The 14,624-nt window shown below is 36.7% G+C and overlaps 1 protein-coding gene across 4 annotated transcripts in view; it reads right to left on the reverse strand.

Annotated features, from left to right (window-relative positions):
• Positions 1 to 14,624, reverse strand: part of LOC149780059 (high affinity copper uptake protein 1-like) — an 88,161-nt gene that overhangs the window by 37,705 nt on the left and 35,832 nt on the right. Inside the window, exon 1 of one of the 4 annotated variants that reach the window (XM_089936816.1) lies at positions 3,757 to 3,985. The exons of the other annotated variants lie outside the window; for them this stretch is intronic. The gene's annotated coding sequence lies outside the window, so the exon portion shown is untranslated. Of the gene's footprint in view, positions 1 to 3,756; positions 3,986 to 14,624 lie in introns of those variants that run through there. 4 annotated transcript variants of the gene reach the window in all.

Here is a 14,624-nt window from a genome sequence, read left to right on the forward strand (position 1 = left end):
ATCCTAGACTCAAACCCATGCAGACAGAGGTGAGATGGCAGTGATCCATAACGGAAAGCGCTTTAGACCTCTCGGCCACTCGGGGCCCCTGGTGCAGGCTGTGATGTATACCTAATGTTACCATTTTTTCATCCTTCAGTTAGAGACCAAAATCACTTAATTTATCACCCTGTTAAAAAAAATCAATAGTCTACTTCCTTACCCCATTAGTTTAAAACATCCACAAAAGTCTGGTAAATGTAAATGGTGAAGACCTTAAGTTTTGTGCTCAAACCAAATTGGTAATGGACAAAATGCAGACAACATTATTACAAAATATGCCCGCCTTATGATGGACAAATTAAAATGAAAACATTTCGAAATACAATGTGACCCCGCTATAACGCGCTCCGTTATAACGCGAATTCGGATATGACGCGGTCGTAGCGTGGCTCCCGAAGTTTCATATACATGTATTTTTCTTGTGCACAAACAATTTTCTTAAAAAGTACGAAAAAAACGTAACAAGTTGCTTATCATTTTGGGATAGAGATCGAGTATGAATAAAAAATGCACTACGATCGTGGCTTGGCTCCTGAAATTTTATATGTATTTTTCTCGTACACGAAAAAGTACTTTTTCTTTCTTCTTAAAAGTAATAAGAAGAAAAAACGCATAAATATTTTATTCTGGGATCGCGTGGGTCTTCACCAATGTCGCTAACTTGGATTACTTTTCCTTATTGGCTGCAAAACATACCATGTTGATTTTTTATTTGTTGGCGACATTGTTGGCTGTTTAAAATTTTATATACAACCATTGGTTTGGAGTGCAGAAATTCAGAGGCCCCATGAAAGGAAGCCGCAAACTGGATATAAAATGCACTGAAATTTGTATATTGTTACATAAACAAATTCTTTGTCTATACTGACAAACCATCTAAACAGTGCATTGTTATATCATAATCCGCTTATCCTGACATCTTGCATGAGTTCTGTATGTTGTGAAATATCGCTTTTTGACATTTCTGGTAACGGAGATCAACTGGACGAGGCATTCTCTCGTAATCTGTCTTTCATCGGATTTTCGGCCGCTCGCTAGTAATTAATATATTTACAAAGACTGGCATTTGTGTGTGGATGGTAAGTAAAATTCCTCTTCTTTTCACTCTGAATTAAATCCTTCAGAACACACGTTTTCTGTAATAATCTGTCATCAGAACACCTGCGTCTCTATCGTCCGTTGACCCTTTGTTAATTTTCAGACGCATGCGTAGAAGGCAGCATCACGCTGCTACGACAAATGTAAAAAAAAAAAAAAAAAAAAAATCATTGGTTTATTCAGCAGGCATGGAGGGACAGTAACTAGAATAGTCTAAACAAACGGCCAATTCCTTTTAAAAATGTATCCAGGTAAAACAGTTTGCTGAAATTTCAAAGGAAACAGATTACCTTTGAAGCACCGACTGTTATGAAAACGTACTCAGCAAATGGAAAAAATCCCCATCTCAATCATTGCAATACAATTATTTGATGTTGCCGCCACAATAAGAAGTGGGCATTCGCTTGGTTCTCCAAAGCTGTTCTTTAGCGGCGACTTCAAAAGCGCATGCACCCTTCATCAAAGAAAGCCGACTACAATCTTTCAATAACAGCAAAGAAGTTTTCTTCAAAGGAAGTCGGTACAAAACTTAAATAAAAGTGATGGAATCTGATGATTTTTGCATTTTCCAACGTGACTGGAACACTTTAACTGTACTGTGAAAGTTTACTTTGTGTAAGGAAAAAGTTTATGCCTACGGCGGCTTAAAACGCAAACTTTTACCGACTTTGAACGTACTTCAAAGTAAATGTGCTTCGTCATTCGTTACGTGATTGCTATGTTTTTCCACTGAATTCAGACCAATATGACCTGTTACAAAAATAATGAATATTTTAAAGCTGTGTATGCATATTTTCGATGGAATCACTTGTATTGTGGATTCAATGTATATGACGAGGTTCGCAGGTGAGTACACTGCGTTGATACTCTGATGATGCTATACATTAGACATTTATATATGAACAGTATTCACGTATATGTACCAATTTATGGTTCTCTAAATAAAGTAAACTATTATATGATGTCTTCTCTCTTTTCACTACAGGTGAATTCTCATTTAATATGCATTAATTCAAGATAGCAAATGTGCCGACGAAGCACGTATTTTACCGCCCGCATTTATTACCCACCCACAATTTTTTTTTTTTTTTTTTTTGGGGGGGGGTACATTTTTTTCAGCTAACTGACTTGGTTGCATATAACACGGTTCGGTTCATAACACGGTCGGATTCTATGGCTCCCAACTACCGTGTTATAGCGGGGTCCCACTGTATCTAGGCAAGCAAAACTGGACTGTACTATGAAATTTCAAGTCTGGTTCTTACTCAGTTTTAGTCAATTTCCATTACATGTATTAATTATTTTCTTTCATAATTTTCCATTACATGTATTAAAAAGTATTTTCTTTCATAATTTTCCTCTCTCTCTGAAACTTTTCTATTCAAACTCATAAAAGTTTGATTTATTTCTAAATTATGCATTAGTACATGTTCCTCTGCTTGGAAATGTAGTCCCTTACATCACTAATAATTTGTCATATTCTGTTGTTGTGAAATGTAATCCCTTACAAAACTTATAATTACAATATTGAAACATGTTACCCTTAGCTAGCAAATGTTCACTGATTTCAAACATCTGAAACGTGTTACACTTGCAAATGTTAACAGTTTTCAAAACATCTGTAAAAAGGCAAATGTTTTCAATCATCATCATGGTGTTTTAAACAAAATGACCTGCCATTTGAAAAATCTGATTGCCAATGGCACTTTTGGCATTCATTAGTGATACCATATAAGTTTGTGAGCACGTTGCTGTTGTTTTACGTTTATCACCTATTCTCAGCACAAGGTAGGCTATACATGGTGGTCAATATAATTAGCGGTAGAAGAACCTGAAGAAAAAAAAAACCTGGTAAAAACCACTAACCCATGGGAAGCTATTGGCAGCTTTCTCACCCAAGACCTGAACCCATGAAGACAGAGGTGAGATGACAGTGATTGGTAAAACTGAGTACTTTTGACCATTTGGCAACCTGGGGCTTTATTATGTATGACAGATAATAATGTAAAATGTAACCCATGTCATACAGTTTGCAAAGATTACTTGCTAGGCATAATGTCATTGATTTAGGTATAAAAGTTGAATTTAGTTTTTAAACTTTAAAATGATGTTAATTACTTACTGAAAACTTTACCTGAAATGAAAAAACTGAGTATATTTTTGTATTCCTGGTCCTTTCATACATGCGAATGAGAAAAACATACAGGCAAGATGAAATTATTATTGACATTGGCATCATTTTTATTTAGTCCTGACCAACAAGATCCATTCTGGTGGAGTAGCTATGATAATATGTTGACTGTCTGGACAACACCATTTTCATTTAAGAGCAACCAGAGATGACAAAGAGTCTTCTGGTGAAAACATTCCAATAAGGCTTTCCTTTGAGGAGGAGTATCAATAACAAGATTTTCAAATTGGCTACCATGGTGGCCATAATGGATATCAGAACAGTTATATTCTCACCTAGAACATCATAACAAGTCCTTAATTGAAACCCCTAAGTTTACATAACCATCCATACAGAAAGAGTAGCAGTAACAAGAATTTTAAGATGGCCACTGTGGTGATCATAATACTGGATGGCTGGGTGAAACACTTTTCATTTAAGAGTACCTAGACAGCATTAAGAAGACCTGTGGTGAAAACTCTATTGATAAGACTTCCATTTCATGAGAAGCAGTGACAAGATGTCCAAGATGACTTAAGTGGTGGCCATACTGGATGTCAAACTGGTACCATTTTCATTTTGGACCTCAAGATCATAAGAAATCTGTCAGTGAAACCCCAATTTCATATGGCAATCCATTCAGGAGGTGTAGCAATATGTAGCAGCAATAGATGATGGACAACAGACCATCCCATATGTTCTTCTGGTCTATGACCAGTTGAGCTAGAAATGAAGTGAAAAGAAAGTGAGTTGCCCCAACATTTGGGAACTAGATAGCACTGTGAGCACTAAAATAAAGCATATCAATTCATACACTTTCAGGATAAACAAAAACAAAATTTATAACAGCCAGCATGAATGCTTCAAGGTCAATTTCTTGGTACATACTATTCGAGCATCATTTTTTGACATAATTAACATAATTAACATATATTTTGATGTCATTATTGTAATGATGAGAGCACTTCCCTGAAGGATGGGATGAAAATGTATCCGCCTGATGTAAGCAATCTGCAAGTTGGTACACATGTTACTTTATTTTCCTCAGACTGATATCTGTAATCTGTAAGTTGGTACAATTGTTACTTTATTTTCCCCCGACTCATATTTGTATTCTGCAAGTTGGTACACATGTTACTATATTTTCCCCCGACTGATATCTGTAATCTTCAAGTTGGTGCACTTTTACTTTATTTTCCCCAGACTGATATCTGTAATCTGCTAGTTGGTAGACATGTTACTTTATTTTCCCCATGACTAATATCTGTAATCTGCAAGTTGGTACACATTTTACTTTATTTTCCCCAGACTGATATCTATAATCTGCAAGTTGGTAGACATGTTACTTTATTTTCCCCAGACTGATATCTGTAATCTGCAAGTTGGTGCACTTTTACTTTATTTTCCCCAGACTGATATCTGTAATCTGCTAGTTGGTAGACATGTTACTTTATTTTCCCCATGACTGATATCTGTAATCTGCAAGTTGGTACACATTTTACTTTATTTTCCCCAGACTGATATCTATAATCTGCAAGTTGGTAGACATGTTACTTTATTTTCCCCAGACTGATATCTGTAATCTGCAAGTTGGTACACATTTTACTTTATTTTCCCCAGACTGATATCTATAATCTGTAAGTTGGTATACATGTTACGTTATTTTCCCCAGACTGATATCTGTGATCTGCAAGTTGGTAGACATGTTACTTTATTTTCCCCAGACTGATATCTGTAATCTGCAAGTTGGTACACATTTTACTTTATTTTCCACAGACTGATATCTATAATCTGTAAGATGGTATACATGTTACGTTATTTTCCCCAGACTGATATCTGTGATCTGCAAGTTGGTAGACATGTTACTTTATTTTCCCCAGACTGGTATCTGTAATCTGCAAGTTGGTGCACCTTTACTTTCTTTTCCCCAGACTGATATCTGTAATCTGCAAGTTGGTAGACATGTTACTTTATTTTCCCCAGACTGGTATCTGTAATCTGCAAGTTGGTACACATTTTACTTTATTCTCCCCAGTCTGTTATCTGTAATCTGCAAGTTGGTACACATTTTACTTTATTCTCCCTAGACTGTTATCTGTAATCTGCAAGCTGGTACACATGTTACTTTATTTTACCCAGCCTGATATCTGCAAGGTGGTACGTGTACTAATTTTACTTTATTTTACCCAGACTGATATATGTAATCTGCAAGTTGGTACATATGTTACTTTATTTTCCCCAGACTGGTATCTGTAGTCTGCAAGGTGCTGCACTTTGACTTTTTTTTCCCCCAAAAGAAGAATCATAGACTTAACCTTGCATTATTTAAAATATTATTTCCCTTGCAAATACAATGACCTTTAACTTGAGGATATTAAATCAATCAATAATCTTCTTGGCATCATCAAGGACATAATATCTGTAAGGTTTTGCACTGGAATACTTTAAAGAAATCATTTTTCATGGAAACAATTTGCTTAGATTATGGGACCATGTCATTTGGCCTATGGACTACCAAACCAACAGGCATACACAAATATATTGTAGCACAACCGTTCAGCAAAATAAAGATGTATTAGAACTTGCATCACTGTAAAGAAATCCTTTTGCTATGGTGTACATTATATCAATTGGGCTCTTTGTCTCCTGAATATGACCTACCTCACCCACCCCAAAAATTGTGAAGAAAACATGTTACTGCACAGAAACCAGTTTATATGCACTATATTCGGTTACAATGACTTTGATCTTCGTACCCCTTAAACTCCAAAGCAATGTCTTTTATCCTCTATTGGGAACTCCACCAAAAAATATACTGAATGCATGTAAAGTTTAGCTCTTATTATTGTATTTGATATTTATGCCTTGGGTCATCATTGTCCTTGACATCTGACCCTCTCCACCCAAATCAGTAAGGCTTTCTTGTCTTCTATTGTGTCAGGGTTTCTAGTACAAAGGATGGATTTTCAATTATGAGAGTCAGCAATATTCAATCCCTGCGATAATTCACCAGAAGCCATGCTCCAAAATGACAATCATTCAACACCTGCAATAATTCACCAGAAGCCATGCTCCAAAATGACACTGTCATTCAACCCCTGCAATAATATCACCAGGAGCCATGCACCATAATGACAGTCATTCAACCCCTGCGATAATTCACCAGAAGCCATGCTCCAAAATGACACTATCATTCAACCCCTGCAATAATATCACCAGAAGCCATGCACCATAATGACACAGACAATCAACATGCCATCACATAACATGTCAGCAGATCTGGGTCTATGCAATTTGTTAGGGCGCTATTTGAAGTTTAATGTCATTCCTCATTGCAAGATAGATGGTACATGTATGGTGGTTAGTAAAAATGGTAGAGGAAGTACATGGGGAGCTACTGGGAACTAATGGCTGAACCAGAGACTTGAACTCACGTGGACAGAGTGAAATGTCAATGATCGATCAAGTTCAGCACTTTAGACCACCCAGCTATCAGGGGCTAAAGTTTGTTAGGAATAAACATCAGACAAACAACATAGATCCTGATTTACCAGTGTGTTATGCAATAGCAAATCAGAATCTATGTTCATTGCAGTTTACATGACTTATAAATGAGTATATACGGTAACCATTAATAAAATTCTGCACTTCAGCCTTTAACCTTAAAGATCATTCCAATGCTAGCACAAGAATATATAACTGTCAGGAAGTAAAGGTTAATACCTTAAGAGAAATAAAACCAATGCTTCTCATGAATTCGTTTTATCAACACAGAAATTACCTGAAAATTTATTTTAAAGCAAATCTGTTAACATGGGTCCAAGATTTCCTTATCCAAAACAAATGTGTCAACAGGTGCCCCACATTTCCCTATCCAGAGAGGTTATGAATATTTAAAGCCATGACTTAAGCAATAAAGAGGTCGTATGTTGGCATAAAACATCACTTTGTCCATAAACCCCAATAATAAATGCATGAAAAATTGCTATGATCACTCTCTGTCTCAATTAAGTTTGAAAAAAAGTATCACAAATGCAAAATTCAGAAATGTGCTTAAACATCACGATATGTGAAGCATTTAATAAACATGTATAAAGAGTTATATATGTTTATCATTAGCTTTACTACAGTAACTGTGCAACAGTCTCATTGACTTTAATATAGTAGCTGTGCAACACAGTCTCATCGACTTTAATACAGTAGCTGTGCAACACAGTCTCATTGACTTTAATACAGTAGCTGTGCAACACAGTCTCATTGACTTTAATACAGTAGCTGTGCAACAGTCTCATTGACTTTAATACAGTAGCTGTGCAACAGTCTCATTGACTTTAATACAGTAGCTGTGCAACACAGTCTCATTGACTTTAATACAGTAACTGTGCAACAGTCTCATTGACTTTAATACAGTAGCTGTGCAACACAGTCTCATTGACTTTAATACAGTAGCTGTGCAACATAATCTCATTGACTTTAATACAGTAGCTGTGCAACAGTCTCATTGACTTTAATACAGTAGCTGTGCAACACAGTCTCATTGACTTTAATACAGTAGCTGTGCAACATAATCTCATTGACTTCAATACAGTAGCTGTGCAACACAGTCTCATTGACTTTAATACAGTAGCTGTGCAACACAGTCTCATTGACTTTAATACAGCAGCTGTGCAACACAGTCTCATTGACTTTAATACAGTAGCTGTGCAACACAGTCTCATTGACTTTAATACAGTAGCTGTACAACAGTCTCATTGACTTTAATACAGTAGCTGTGCAACATAATCTCATTGACTTTAATACAGTAGCTGTGCAACAGTCTCATTGACTTTAATACAGTAGCTGTGCAACACAGTCTCATTGACTTTAATACAGTAGCTGTGCAACATAATCTCATTGACTTCAATACAGTAGCTGTGCAACAGTCTCATTGACTTTAATACAGTAGCTGTGCAACACAGTCTCATTGACTTTAATACAGCAGCTGTGCAACACAGTCTCATTGACTTTAATACAGCAGCTGTGCAACACAGTCTCACTGACTTCAATACAGTAGCTGTGCAACACAGTCTCATTGACTTTAATACAGTAGCTGTGCAACACAGTCTCATTGACTTTAATACAGTAGCTGTGCAACAGTCTCATTGACTTGAATACAGTAGCTGTGCAACATAATCTCATTGACTTTAATACAGTACAACAGTCTCATTGACTTGAATACAGTAGCTGTGCAACACAGTCTCATTGACTTCAATACAGTAGCTGTGCAACACAGTCTCATTGACTTTAATACAGTAGCTGTGAAACACAGTCTCATTGACTTTAATACAGTAACTGTGCAACACAGTCTCACTGACTTTAATACTGTAACAGTAACTGTGCAACAGTCTCATTGCCTTTACTACTGTAACAGTAACTGTGCAACACAGTCTCATTGCCTTTACTACACTTAACAGTAACTGCAACACAGTCTCATTGCCTTTACTACTGTAACAGTAACTGTGCAACAGTCTTATTGCCTTTACTACTGTAACAGTAACTGTGCAACACAAACTCACTGCCTTTACTATTGTAACAGTAACTGTGCAACAGTCTCATTGCCTTTACTACACTGTAACAGTAACTGCAACACACTCTCATTGACTTTAATACAGTAACTGTGCAACATGGTCTCATTGACTTTACTACTGTAACAGTAGCTGTGCAACACAGTCTCATTGCCTTTACTACTGTATAACAGTAACTGTGCAACTCAGTCTCATTGCCTTTAGTACAGTAATTGTTTAACTCAGTCTCATTGCCTTTAGTACAGTAAGAGTAACTGTGCAACATGGTCTCATTGCCTTTACTACACTGTAACAGTAACTGTGCAACTCAGTCTCATTGCTTTAAGTACAGTAACTGTGCAACACAGTCATTTTATTTTGTACCTCTGTTTTTTATTCTGTACAACTTTCAAAGAATCTTAACATCTTTATCTTGTGTCTTATAACTTGTAGTACACCATGTTTACATTTGTTTTCAAGTTTTTTGCAATTCTTTCTAGTTTCATTCAATAACTTAACTTTTGATTAGCACCATATAGCCAGTATTATGCTGATGGGCTGTTAAACCCTACACATCCACCCACACAGTGTATGTGGGTATGGATATGTGTGTGTGTGTCTGTGTGTGATTTGGATTTTTAACACTGCATTAACAATTTTTCAGTCATATTGCTACAAATAATGTCTGCAATGAAGCAGTGTATAGTGATGTTAGCAATGAAGCATCATGCCACAGACATGTAGCATCATGTCCCACCCAGTGCCATTATCCTGACACCAGGCTGAAGAGCTCAAACACTAACCTCTTAATGCTGAATTACTAATGCGGCAACTGCAAGTAGCATTTTTATGGTATGACTCGGCCGGGGTTTGAATCTATGACCTCCTGCATCCATGGTGGACACTCCAACCTCTTAGGCCACCATAGTGGGAAGTATAGTGTCAAGTACAAGTTAGGTGGTGAAAATAACTAGAGTCCCCTGCAAGGAATGATTGCTCTATTGGATAAAAATACTTTCCAGTATATCTAGATAAGACCATTTATTCCTTTTAACTGCTGAGTGTTGAATCCATCTCTGATATTCTGCAGCAATAACAAGATTTTGAAATTAGCTGTTGTGGTACACATAATGGATGTCAACTTGGCACCATTTCCATTTTGGACAAAGTAGAATCATTGGGGGTCTTTTGGTGAGAACCCATGGCATCAAGATCACCCATTCAGGGAGAGTAATGACAAAAAAGTTTTTAAAACAGTCATGGCATTCATACTGGATGTATGACTGGCACAATTTTTATTGAGGATCAACTAGGTATCTTAAGAAATTTACTTTGGAAAACCCCACGTTGATATTGCCATCCATTTGGAGAGGAATAGAGATAACAATATTTTCATGATAGGACTTTCCATACAGGAGGAGCAATAACAGTATTTTCAAGATAGCATCTGTATTGGATGTTAGATCTGTAAAATTTTCATCATGACCATCTGGACATTATATGTATTTTGGTGACTTTCTGTTCAAGTGAAATTGTGATAACAGGATTTTTAAGATGGCTCCCAAGGTGACCATATTGTATGTTAGATTGGTATCATTTTTATTAAGAATCAGCTAGACATTATTAGAAGTCTTTCAGTGAAAATCCAATGCTGACATGACCATCCATTCAAGAGTAGCAATAAGATTTTCAAGATGGCTGCTGTGGTGGCCATATTGGATGTCAAAACAGAACCATGTTTATTTAAGACCAGCTAGAGTCTTTTAGAGAAACCACCATCTTGATATAACTATCCATGCAGCAGGAATAGAGATAACAGTATGTCTGATCAGGACTATTTTCATTTAGGACTAGCTAGATCAGGCATGGACAACATCCTCTCAGGTTTAGGAAAAATAAGTGATTTTAAAACCATAGCCAATAATGTAAATTAAAAGATAAAACAGGTCATGGGCCATATTTTGCCCACTCCTTAACGTGACCATGGGATGATTGTTTGTATCAAATTTCAAGGCAATCCTACAAATAGTTTAGGGAGGCCCCGAGTGGCTAAGTTATCTAAAGCGCTCATCGTTACGGATCACTGCCATCTCACCTCTGTCTGCATGAGTTCAAGTCTCAGACTCGGCTAATGTTGGTACATGAGAAAGCCTGCCAGTAGCTTCTCATGGGTCAGTGGTTCTTCCCCGGATTTTCCAGGGTTCTTCCTCCACCAATTATACTGGCTGCCACGTATAGCCTATCCTGTGCTGAAAAAATGGCGTTAAACCCTACAACAACAACAACAACAAATAGTTTAGGAGGAGTTGTTATAACTAATCTCCACTAACAGATGGATGTCAGATGATGGACGACAGACAACATAACATCCCATAAGTTCTTACAATCTATAACCAGCAGAGTTAAAAAAATATCACACCATGTGTTTGATATCCAACAATCTATAATAAAGATACATTGTGGAAACCAAAGAGTTAGAAAAGCAAGCAATCATAACATGTAACTTCTGTAAATGATATCATGAAATAATGAAAATTACATGTGCTTGATATCTTATCAAAATGAAGCTTCATATACAGTTGAGTTGGAGTCTAACAACCATCAGTAAAGTTATGCTGTAGAAAGCAAAGTTAGCAGGAGGGGAAACCAGTGCCATAACTGATGTAAAAGATGACATGAAATGCTTGAAACTGAACTCAGCTTAGGTTCCATAAAGCTCACTACATTTGGTAGAAAACCATCTATTCCCAATAAGGTTGTATTTTGGATATGAATATTACTCTAGGCACAGAAAATTGGAAATAAAAAAAGATCATTTGAAGGCTAGTCACAGTAAAGCTGAAAATAAAGATCATTTGAGGGCTAGTCACAATAAAGATGGAAATATAGATCATTTGAGGGCTAGTCACAGTAAAGCTGGAAATAAAGATCACTTGAAGGCTAGTCACAGTAAAGCTGAAAATAAAGATCATTTGAGGGCTAGTCACAATAAAGATGGAAATATAGATCATTTGAAGGCTAGTCACAGTAAAGCTGGAAAAAAAGATCACTTGAAGGCTAGTCACAGTAAAGCTGAAAATAAAGATCATTTGAGGGCTAGTCACAATAAAGATGGAAATATAGATCATTTGAGGGCTAGTCACAGTAAAGCTGGAAATAAAGATCATTTGAGGGCTAGTCAATATAAAGCTGGAAATAAAGATCGTTTGAGGGCTAGTCACAGTAAACCTGGAAATAAAGATCATTTGAGGGCAAGTTACAATAAAGCTGAAAATAAAAATTATTTGAGGGCTAGTAACAGGAAAGCTGGAAATAAAGATCATTTGAAGGCTAGTCACAGTAAAGCTGGAAATAAAGATCATTTGAGGGCTAGTCACAGTAAAGCTGGGAAAAAAATCATTTGAGGGCTAGTCAATCAAAAGCTGCATGACAAATTGGTCAGAACTAATGATCCCCAGTGAAGTCATGCTATGGAAACCATATTTGTTACCAAAGGAAAACAGGGACCATAACTCCTGTAAAACATTATGTAAATAGTTTAAACTGAACTCATCAAAATAAAGCTGCATACCAAACTTGGTTGAAATCCACGTGTTCCTAATAAAACTACCTTGTGGAAATGAATGTTAGGTAGTGTGGCAAAGGCCATATCTCATGTGTTCCTAATAAAACTTCCTTGTGGAAATGAATGTTAGGCAGTGTGGCAAAGGTCATATCTCATGTGTTCCTAATAAAACTACCTTGTGGAAATGAATGTTAGGCAGTGTGGCAAAGGCCATATCTCATGTGTTCCTAATAAAACTTCCTTGTGGAAATGAATGTTAGATAGTGTGGCAAAGGCCATATCTCATGTGTTCCTAATAAAACTACCTTGTGGAAATGAATGTTAGGCAGTGTGGCAAAGGCCATATCTCATGTGTTCCTAATAAAACTACCTTGTGGAAATGAATGTTAGGCAGTGTGGCAAAGGCCATATCTCATGTGTTCCTAATAAAACTACCTTGTGGAAATGAATGTTAGGTAGTGTGGCAAAGGCCATATCTCATGTGTTCCTAATAAAACTACCTTGTGGAAATGAATGTTAGGCAGTGTGGCAAAGGCCATATCTCATGTGTTCCTAATAAAACTACCTTGTGGAAATGAAAGTTAGGCAGTGTGGCAAAGGCCATATCTCATGTGTTCCTAATAAAACTACCTTGTGGAAATGAATGTTAGGTAGTGTGGCAAAGGCCATATCTCATGTGTTCCTAATAAAACTACCTTGTGGAAATGAATGTTAGGCAGTGTGGCAAAGGCCATATCTCATGTGTTCCTAATAAAACTTCCTTGTGGAAATGAATGTTAGGCAGTGTGGCAAAGGCAATATCTCATGTGTTCCTAATAAAACTACCTTGTGGAAATGAATGTTAGGCAGTGTGGCAAAGGCCATATCTCATGTGTTCCTAATAAAACTACCTTGTGGAAATGAATGTTAGGTAGTGTGGCAAAGGCCATATCTCATGTGTTCCTAATAAAACTACCTTGTGGAAATGAATGTTAGGCAGTGTGGCAAAGGCCATATCTCACGTGTTCCTAATAAAACTACCTTGTGGAAATGAATGTTAGGTAGTGTGGCAAAGGCCATATCTCATGTGTTCCTAATAAAACTACCTTGTGGAAATGAATGTTAGGCAGTGTGGCAAAGGCCACATCTCATGTGTTCCTAATAAAACTTCCTTGTGGAAATGAATGTTAGGCAGTGTGGCAAAGGCCATATCTCATCTAAATAATGACAAAGATGGTTGAAAATCAAGCACTTTTGATGTCTCAACAACATGAACCTGCAAGCCATATTTTGTTTAAATACAGCAAGTTTTGGTAGAGTCATCTTGAGGAATCTGATTGTAGATGGATGGACAGATGGAGTGATGAACATCCTGATTATAAGAAGGCTCTACTGGCTTTGCCAAGCAGAGTAGTATTAAAACATAAAGGGAAAAAAGAGAAGAGCCAGTAAAGAACAGTAAAATTGATTTCTATACACTGCATTCTTCTGAAAAGTATAAGATATTGTCTAGTGGCATAATCATTGCCTACTGTACAAAACCTTTTTGTCTTCTGTTCAAATGTTTTCACCAAAAATATAGTTCATTTTGTGGGTGAGAGAAAGAATCTTACCCAAGTGTGTTGGCACAATAGGAATATCTATCCCTCAAGAATTACGATTCTGCAAACTTCATCCCTTACAAACATCTTATCCCTGCATATTTATCTTGCTTAGATATATGGAGACAATTTTATTAGTCTTACTACCTGCTAAATACAGACAATAATTAATATCTCCTTTAGCTAATTCTACAATGGGAATTTCCAGTTCAGATTCGGGTTTCAGGATCTGAGAATGGCAGTCCATATTTCGTTCTGAAAACATGCAAATAAGATCTTAATCTGTGATCAGTAGTGGCGTTCCCTTGTTTATTCTGCTGACCTATTGGCACAACTATTGCAGAAAAAAAATTCCAATAAACCACTCATCAATAAAATCTCAAAGTTTAGAAACTGTGCATAAATGGCTACATAATCACATTTTGTTAGTGACTAAGTTTTACTGTAGGTAGATAGGTAAGTATGCATGTTTAAATGCATGCAGAGAGCACAACATGACATAAGCATGGTTTCAGCTATACAGAGTTATTGAAAAAAACTAGCTATCACCAATGCTAAGGGCAAAATCATTTCCAAAGCCCACAAGAAATAAATTCCTCCAACCAAAAGTAATGGTACTGGTACAT

The sequence above is a fragment of the Sinohyriopsis cumingii genome, chromosome 16 (genome assembly GCF_028554795.1).
Source record: "Sinohyriopsis cumingii isolate HCF-2022 chromosome 16, ASM2855479v2, whole genome shotgun sequence".
Taxonomy (NCBI): Eukaryota; Metazoa; Mollusca; class Bivalvia; order Unionida; family Unionidae; genus Sinohyriopsis; species Sinohyriopsis cumingii.